Source organism: Bubalus bubalis, chromosome 10 (genome assembly GCF_019923935.1).
Source record: "Bubalus bubalis isolate 160015118507 breed Murrah chromosome 10, NDDB_SH_1, whole genome shotgun sequence".
Classification (NCBI taxonomy): Eukaryota; Metazoa; Chordata; class Mammalia; order Artiodactyla; family Bovidae; genus Bubalus; species Bubalus bubalis.
The window spans coordinates 99522586-99532337 of record NC_059166.1 but is presented as its reverse complement, the minus strand read 5'-3'; the positions used below and the strand labels follow the sequence as shown (position 1 = coordinate 99532337).

Sequence of the window (9752 nt, the reverse complement as noted above, 5' to 3'; positions counted from 1 at the left end):
TTTTCATTGGTTTATTCCCCAATTGGCACTTGGATTTAGTTTTGTTTTCTAGTTTGTGCATTCGTTGTTTTTGTTCTTAACTGGTAAATATAAGTTTTCATTCCCTTTGTTCACCAGATCAATCTACTGTACTTTATTTTTGTTGCACTGTTTTGATGTTGCTCGTGGGTGTATATGTATATGTGTATATTCCATTATTTTATTTTTATTTACCTGATTTTGTAATTGCTATTACTCTGGGGTTCATCTTTGGTTTCTCCTTTATTGATAATGGATATTTGTTTTAATTTCACTTGATGCCATAAAAAAAAAAAAAAAAAAAAAGAACTTGTGGAATTTTCATTCCCTACCAGAGATCAAGCCCTGAGTCTTTGGAGTGAGAGCACTGACTCCAGGACCCTAGACTACCAGAGAACTAACCCTAGGGAGTATCAAATAGTGAGAAATCACAGAAAGGAAACCACCTGAATACAAGACCTGGCATCACCCAACCACCAGTATCACCCTGTGCAGGACACCTCATCTAAACAACAAACAAAACAAAAATACTAACTCATCAGCAGATAGGATTACTACATCACTCAGCCTTGCCTATCAGAGGAAAAACAAACAAACAAAAACTTAGCACAAATCTCACCCTATATGAAGCTTACACAAACCAATCTTAGGAGGGCAGAAAACAAAGGAGAAAGAAGTCAACCTTGAAGCCTGGGAAAAGGATACCTCAAACACAATAAGTTAAAAAAATAATAATGAAAAGTCAGAGAAATACTACACAAATGAAGGAGCAAACTAGAAACACAGAAGTCCAAATAAATGAAGAGGAAATAGGTAAACTGCCTGAAAAAGAATTCAGAATAATTATAGCAAAGATGATTAAAGACCTTGGAAACAGCATGGAGAAAATGCAAGGATCAATTAGCAAAGATCTAGAAGAATTAAAGAATAAACATACAGAGGCAAACTATACAATTACTTACGTTAAAAATACTCTAGAAAGAATCAATAGCTGAATATATGAAGCAGAAGAACAAATCAATGAGCTGGAAGATAAAATGGTGGAAATAATTTCTGAAGAGCAGAATAAAGTAAAAACAATCAAAAGAACTGAGGATAGTCTCAGAGACCTCTGGGACAATATTAAACACACCAACACTCAAATTATAGGGAAGAGAAAGAAGAAGAGACAAAGGAAGAGTATGAAGAAATATTTGAAGAGATAGTCAATCATGTCCAAGAGACCCAAAGTGTTCCATACAGTATAAACTTTAGGAGAAACACACCAAGATACATACTAATAAAAGTAACAAAGACTAAACACTTTTTTTTTTTTTTTTTCTGGATCCTAGGTCTTTAATACGGGCTGGGCAGGGGGCAGGCTGTCTGCTGGTGGTTAGGAGCAGCGGTCTCTGCAGCAGACACTGCAGGAGCAGAGCAGTGGTGCAGATGGCAGGAGAACCCCCCAGGGGGACAGCATTCCTCGCCAGCAGGGCAAGTGTCCCAGCTTGCTCCCAGCCACCCAACCTGCCAGAACAGGCTGGTTTCCCTGGGTTTATTTAGCGTAAAGGGGCAGGACCCCAAGGGGCGCTCTGGGCAGAAACTGGCACTGTGCTGCCCCCTAGTGGCTTATTAACAGGACAGCTTCACGCAGGCCTACTCCCTGTCAGCCTGCACCCATGGAGAGCTGAGTCTTCATGCCAGGCCACCCTTGCCCAGCTCCGACCAGGTCTCCCAGCTGGACCAGTGTGAGGCAGGCACCGCCTACTCCAGAGCCTTCACCAAGGCCTTGTTGGCCTCGATGCGGGTTTGGATCTCAGCCCAAGTGGCCTCGTCTGCTGCCCCCAACAGCTCCGACTGTGCGTTCTCCAGGTTCGCTTTGGCTGCCCCCAGATCCAGCATGTTCAAGGTGACAGCTTCCTCAGCCAGTAACTGCATGGAGGAGTCAGCATTCACTGTGACTGAGCCACTACTCACGAAGTATTTGGAGGTGGTGCCATCCTCAGCATGGACCACAACCAGGCCTGGCCGCAGGACCTGCAAAGTGGGCACATGGGCTGCAAGGATGCCAAAGGCTCCAGTCTGCGTGGGCACATCCACCTGGCAGATGTTGGCGCCATTGAAGAACACCTGCGTGGGTGAGGCGAAGGTGAAGGACATCTGTCCCGGACCCGCGGCAGGGGCCTGAGCTGCAGCAGCCTCCGCGTAGGCATGGACCTGGTGTAGGAGGGGCCCAAACCCGGACAGCGGAGCAACGCGGAGGGGAGCATAATGGCTGGCGGACAGCGGAAGGCAGCAAGGAAGAAGCAACAAGTAACATAAAAGGAAAACCCCAAACACTTAACAGCTGACCTTTCAGGAGAAACTCTAGAGGCCAGAAGGGAATGGTAAGATATATTTAAAGTACTGAAAGGGAAAAATCTACAAACAAGATCACTGTACCCGGCAAGGATGTCATTCAAAATTGATGAAGAAAAAAAAGCCTTTCAGACAAGCAAAATTTAACAGAATTCAGTACCACCAAACCAGCTTTACAAAAAACGTTAAAGGGACTTATACTGTCAAGAAATACAAAAGAAGTAAAAAGATGTACAAAATCAACCTCAAACAATTAAGAAAATAACAATAGGAACATATATATCAATAATTACTTTAAATGTAAATGGTTTAAATGCTCCAATAAAGACACGGACTGGCTGAATGGATACAAAAATAAGATATATATATATATATATATATATATATATATACACATACATACATACAGTCTACAAGTAACCCACTTCAGCCCTCAAGACACATATAGACAGAAAGTGAGAAGGTGGAAAATTATATTCCATGCAAATGACAAGCAAAAGAAATCTGGAGTAGAAATCCTCATATCAGATAAAATAGGTCTTAAAGAAAATTGCAAGAGATATGGAAAGATGCTACATAATGATCAAGGGGTCAATCCAAGAGGAAGCTACAACAATTGTAAGTATCTAGGCACCCAACATAGGAGCGCCTCAATATATAAAATAAACACTAACAAACATAAAAGGAGAAATTGACAGTAACACAGTAATAGTGGGAGATATTAACACCCCACTCACACCAGTGGACAGATCATCAAAACAGAAAGTTAACAAGGAAACACAAGTTTTAAATGCTACATTAGATGAGATGGATCTCATTGATATCTTCAAGACATCTCATCTAAATGCAGAAGAATACATCTTCCCAAGTGCACATGAAGTATTCTCCAGGATAGACCACATCTTGGATCACAAATCAAACCTCAGTAAATTAAAGAAAATTGAAATTGTATCAAGCATCTTCTCTGACCAGAACATTATGAGACACGATATAAATTACAAGAAAAAAAATATTGTTAAGATACACAAACACATAGAGATTAAACGACACATTTCTAAATAACCAACAGGTTGCTAAAGAAATTAAAAGGAAATCAAAAATTCTAGAAACAAATGACAATGAAAACATGACAACTCAAAACCTATGGGATGCAGCAAAAGCAGTTCTAAGAGGGAAGTTTATAGCAATGCAATCCTACCTCAGGAAACAAGAAAAACATCAAGTAGACAACCTAACTTTACACTTAACACAACTGGAAAAAGAAGGGGAAAAAATAGCAGAAAGAAATAAATCATAAAGATCCAAGTAGAAATAAGTGAAAAATAAACAAAATAAACAATAGTAAAAATAATAAAGCTGGTTCTTTGAAATGATAAACAAAACTGACAAACCGTTCATCAGATTCATCAAGAAAAAAAAAAAAAAAAAAAAAAAAACAGAGAGAGAGAGAGAAGAATCAAACCAACAAAATTAGAAATTAAAATGGAATGGTTACAACAAAAAATGCAGAAATACAAAGGATTATAAGAGACTATTTTGAATAACTATATGGCAATGAAATGGATAACCTGGAAGCAGTGGACAGATTCTCAGAAAAGTTTAATCTTCTAAGACTGACCCAGAAATAGAAATTATGAACAACCCAAATTACAAGCACTGAAATTGAAGCTGTGATCCAAAACCTTCCAAAAAAACAAAAGCAAAGGACCATATGGCTTCACAGGAGAATTCTATCAAACATTCAGAGAAGAGCTAATGCCTTGCCTTCTAAAACTCTTTCAAAAAATTGCAGAGGAAGGAAGACTTCCAAATTTACTCCATTAGGTGACCATCACCCTGATACCAAAACCAGACAAAGACAACACAAAAAAGGAACACTAGAGGCCAATATCACTGATGAACATAGATGCAAAAATCCTCAAAAAAAAATTTAACAAACATAATTCAGCAACCCACCAAAAAGCTCACACAGCATGATCAGGTTGGGTTTATTCCAGGGATCAAGGATTCTTCAACATATGAAAATCAATTAATGTGATACACCATATTAACAAATTGAAAGATAAAAATCATATGATAATTGCAATAGAGGCAGAAAAAGCCTTTGACAAAATTCAATACCCATTTATGATTAAAACTCTTCAAAAAATCAGCCTAGAAGGAACCTATCTCAATGTAGTAAAGTCCATGTATGATAAGCCTACAGCAAACATTATTCTCAATGCTGAAAAACTGAAAGCATTCCCGCTAAGATCAGGAACAAGACAAGGGTATCAACTTTCACCACTATTACTCAACATAGTTTTGGAAGTCCTAGTACAACAATCAGAGAAGAAAAAGAAAGAAAAGGAATCCAGATAAGAAAAGAAGTAAAGCTCTCATCTCATGAAAGATGGCATGATACTGTACATAGAAAACCCTTAAGATAGTATCAGAAAATAACTGAAGCTGATCAGTGAATTTAACAAACTTGCAGGATACAAAATCAATACACAGAAATCACTTGCATTTATATATTTACTAACAATGAAAAATCAGAAAAAGAAATTAAGGAATCAATCCCAATCACCATTGCAAGAAAAATAATTAAATATCTAGGAATAAAATTACCTAAGGAGGCAAAAGACCCATACACAGAAAATTATAAGACACTAATGAAAGAAGTCAAAGATGACTTAAACAGATGGAGAGATATTCTGTGTTCCTGGGTAGGAAGAATCAATATTGTGAAAATGACTATACTACCAAATGCAATCTACAGTTTCAATGTGATCCCTATCAAATTACTAATCACAATTTTCACGGTACTAGAACAAAAAAAATTCACAATTCATATGGAAACACAAAAGATTCTGAATAGCCAAAGCAGTCTTGTGAAAGAAGAATGGAGCTGGAGGAATCAACCTTCCTGACTTCAGATTATATTACAAAGCTACAGTCATCGAGACAGTATGGTACTGGCACAAAAACAGAAATGCAGACAATTGAAACAAGATAGAAACCCCAGAGATAAACCCATGAACCTATGGGTACCTTAGTTTTGACAAAGGAGGCAAGAATGGGGCAAAGAAACCCTCTTCAATAAATGTTGCTGAGAAAATTGGACAACTACATGTTAAAAAAAAAAAAAAAATGAAATTAGAACACTTCCTAACACCATACACAAGATAAACACAAAATGGATTAAAGATCTAAATGTCAGACCAGAAACTATAAAATTCTTAGAGGAAAACATAGGCAGAACACTCAATAATATAAATCAAAGCAATATCTTCTGTGACCCACCTCCTAGAGTAACAGAAATTAAAGAAAAAGAGAAGGAAAGGTAAACAAGTGGGACCTAATTAAATTTAAAAGCCTTTGCACAGCAAAGGAAACCATAAGCAAGGTGAAAAGATAACCTTCAAAATGGTAGAAAATAATAGCAGATGAAGCAACTGACAAAGGATTAATTTCTAAAATAGATAAGCAGCTCATACAACTCAATGCCAGAAAAACAAACAAGCCAATCAAAAAGTGGGGAAAAAAGACCTAAACAGATATTTTTCCAAAGAAGACACACAGATGGCAAACAAACACATGAAAAGATGCTCAACATTGCTCATTATTAGAGAAATGCAAATCAAAACCACATGATATATCACCTCACACCAGTCAGAATGGCCATCATCAAAAAGTCTACAAACAATAAATGCTGGAGAGGATGTGAAGAAAAGGGGACACTCTTGCACTGTCAGTGGGAATATAAATTTATACAGTCACTCTGGAAGATGGTATTGCGATTCCTTAAAGAACTAGAAATAAAACCATCATATGACCTAGCAATCCTACTTCTAGGCATATACCCTGAGGAAAGCAAAATTGAAAAAGACACATGTATCCCATTGTTTACTGCAGCACTATTAACAATAGCTAGAACATGGAAGCAACCTATATGTCCTTTGACAGATGAATGGATAAAGAATTTGTGGTACATATACACAATGGAATGTTATTCAGCCACAAATAGGAACACATTTGTATCAGTTCTGATGAGGTGGATGAGCCTAGAACCTATTATTCAGAGTGAAGTGAGTCAGAAAGAGAAAAATAAATATCGTATTCTAACACATATATGGAATCTAGAAGAATGGTACCAAAGAACCTATTTACAGGCCAGCAATGAACAGACATAGAGAATAGACTTATGGACAATGGGAGAAGGGAGGAGAGGGTGAGATGTATGGAAAGAGGAACATGGAGACTTACATTACCATATGTAAAACAGATAGCCACACAAATTTGCTGTATGGCTCAGGAAATGCAAACAGGGGCTCTGTATCAACCTAAATGGGTTGGGATTGGAAGGGTGATGGTAGGGACGTTCAAAAGGGAGAGGATATAAGTACACCTATGGCTGATTCCGGAGAAGGCAATGGCACCCCACTCCAGTACTCTTGCCTGGAAAATCCCATGGACAGAGGAGCCTGGTAGGCTGCAGTCCATGGGGTCTCTAGGAGTTGGACATGACTGAGCGACTTCACTTTCACTTTTCACTTTCATGCACTGGAGAAGGAAATGGCAACCCACTCCAGTGTTCTTGCCTGGAGAATCCCAGGGACAGGGGAGCCTGGTGGGCTGCCGTCTCTGGGGTCGCACAGAGTCGGACACAACTGAAGCGACTTAGCAGCAGCAGCAGCAGCAGCAGCAGCAGGGCTGATTCATGTTGAGGCTTGACAGAAAACAACAAAATTCTGTAAAGCAATTATCCTTCATTCAAATAATAAAGTAAAAAAAAAAAAAAAAAAAGAAAAAAAGAAGAGGAAGAAGAACTCAAAGCAAAATGTTGTTTCAGTGCAGCTATACTCTCCGCTTCTCCCCATTTGGCTTTCAGCAGCCCCTCTTACCACATCTTTTACTCATGTCTCCTCACTCATTTGATCAGTCTGTTCAAATAGTATCCAAATAACAAACAAGGTTTCCTTGGTGGCTCAGCACTAAAGAATCCACTTAACAATGCACGAGACTCAGGTTCAATCCCTAGGTCATGAAGATCCCCTGGAGGAGGAAATGGCAACTCACTCCAGTATTAATGCCTGGAAAATCCCATGGACAGAGGAAATTGTAAGGCTACAGTCCATGAGGTGACAAACAGTCAGACATGACTTAGGGACTAAACAACAAAAACAAAACACCAGGAAGCCCACGTCACAGGTCATTCCCACAAAATTTTCTTCCTCATAGCATTTAAACAGCTTTTTGTTTAAATGTAATCTTAAGAGTGAGGCCTTCCCTGACTAACTTTCAAAAAAGACCCATATTCCAAAACCCCACTGTAGTCACTCTTATATTTACCCTCTATTTTTCTTCAAAGTGTTATTGTCTTAGTCATGTCTGACTCTTTGCAACACTATGGACTGCACCATGTTAGCTCCTCTGTCCATGGAATTCTCCAAGCAAGAGTATTGCAATGGGTTGCCATTCCCTTCTCCAGGAGATCTTCCTGGCCCAGGGGTCAAACCTGGGTCTTCTGCATTGCAGGAAAATTCTTTACCACTTCAGCCACCAGGGAAGTCCTATTTTTCTTGAAACTATCAGTAAATATCTAAATAGGAATTGACTTATGTGTGAATTGACTTATGTGTCAATGTCCCCACTATTCTGTGAGTCCTCATTTTTTCTTCTGTGTAACAAAAACTAATTATCTTTTGTTACTGTATGATCTCACTTGTATGTAGAATTTTATTAAGTCAAACTCATACAAACAGTAAGTTGGTTGTTCCCAGCTGCTGAGGCATGGGGAAAGTGGGGAAATGGTCAAAAAGTTCAAACTTACAATTATGAAATGAATAAATTCTGGGGATCTAATGTATAACATGGTGACTATAGTTTACAATACTGCATTTTGTATCTGAATGATACTAAGAGAGTAGATCCTAAAAAGTCTCACCACAAAAGAAAAAAAAAAAAAAAAAGAAGACGAAGAAGAAACTATGTGAGATGATGGATATGTTAACTAGCCTTATTATGGCAATAATTTTGCATTATATACATGTATCAAATCATTATGTACAAGTAAAAGAACAAATAAATTGATATGGCTGAAAAATCATTAAGAAACAGAATAGATTTAAAACTAACTTTGGGAAGCTTTATTTATATATTAGATTTAGTTGTTTTCCATTTCCATTTCTATTTAACATTCTAGTTTATCTAGCAAATACTAGGAAATAAACATTTTCCCAAATAGTTAAGATATATAGTTATATTTATGCCATATTCTTTAAGATAAGTACATCCAAAGGAACCAAATGATATCTATAACATTACCTGCCTTTAAAAGTTATTTGTAGAACAGATGAGTAAATGACACATGAATGAGATGAATAGGTAGAATATCTCTTCTCATCCAACAAGAGTTTAATTTCTGGTTGTTATTCATCCCCCATAGATTTCCAAATGACAGGCACATTTCAAAAGGACATAATTAAATTCAATAGTAATACAAGAAAAATTATTCCTCATTAATCGATGTTTTACTTAGGTTATCATAGGATGCTTTCAAAAGAATGCCTTTGAGAACCTTAGTAACCTTTAAAACAATTATTTTAATGTATAAAGGAAACATGCATTTGCATGTTCCACTGAATTCTCTAGTTCTTGTTCGATGTTTCTGTCAGGAATTTCTATGTTATCTTGAAGGAAAGTCATCAATCATGATTTAAATAGCATGATGTCACACTATGAAGGAAAAGTGTATTGCATAAGTTTGGAGTTTTAGTACACTCTAGAGTTACCTCAGAATCACAATGCAATTAGTCAATAATGTTAAGAAAGTTATGACTAATTTAACTAATGGTTAATGGAGCCGAGCAAAACCATCAGTTGATGAGCCCACTGAGATTATGTGCAGAAACACACATTAAAGTCAGAGTCATTTATATCCTCTTAGAGTTTAATCAGTATCATGGAATTATAGACTTTTGTAATCATGATATGCCAAAAATTTTATTTTATTTTATTTTATTTTATTTTAATCTTTTGAAAACATAAGTGTGAATAGTAACAAGGAAGATAGCCAAGGCTTGTCACTGAATATATTGTATAGGTCATAAAACTATGCTCAGGTAGTCCCTAAGAAAGTGTACTTTACTATAACCACTATGAGGTTTACTAGCTATAATCAAGATCTTACTTTCTTTATAGCTTGAAAATACAGCACTGACCACATTTGTGATTTATTGAATGATGATGAAATGAAATTAAATAAACCAGTGGCTGAAACATGGAAGGGAATATGGAGGAGAGAAATTTGCAGAACCAACTTTTTTTAAAAGGTTAGAAAAAAAATGAAAGTATATTCTAGACAACAGTTTTGAAGTCCCTTGCTAAAGGATAATGCACTTTTCTTTACCAGC

The 9752-nt window shown here is 37.1% G+C and overlaps 1 pseudogene; it reads right to left on the bottom strand.

The window, feature by feature from the left end:
* Positions 1-1339: 1339 nt before the first annotated feature.
* Positions 1340-2267, bottom strand: LOC102411599 (annotated as a pseudogene).
* Positions 2268-9752: the final 7485 nt, after the last annotated feature.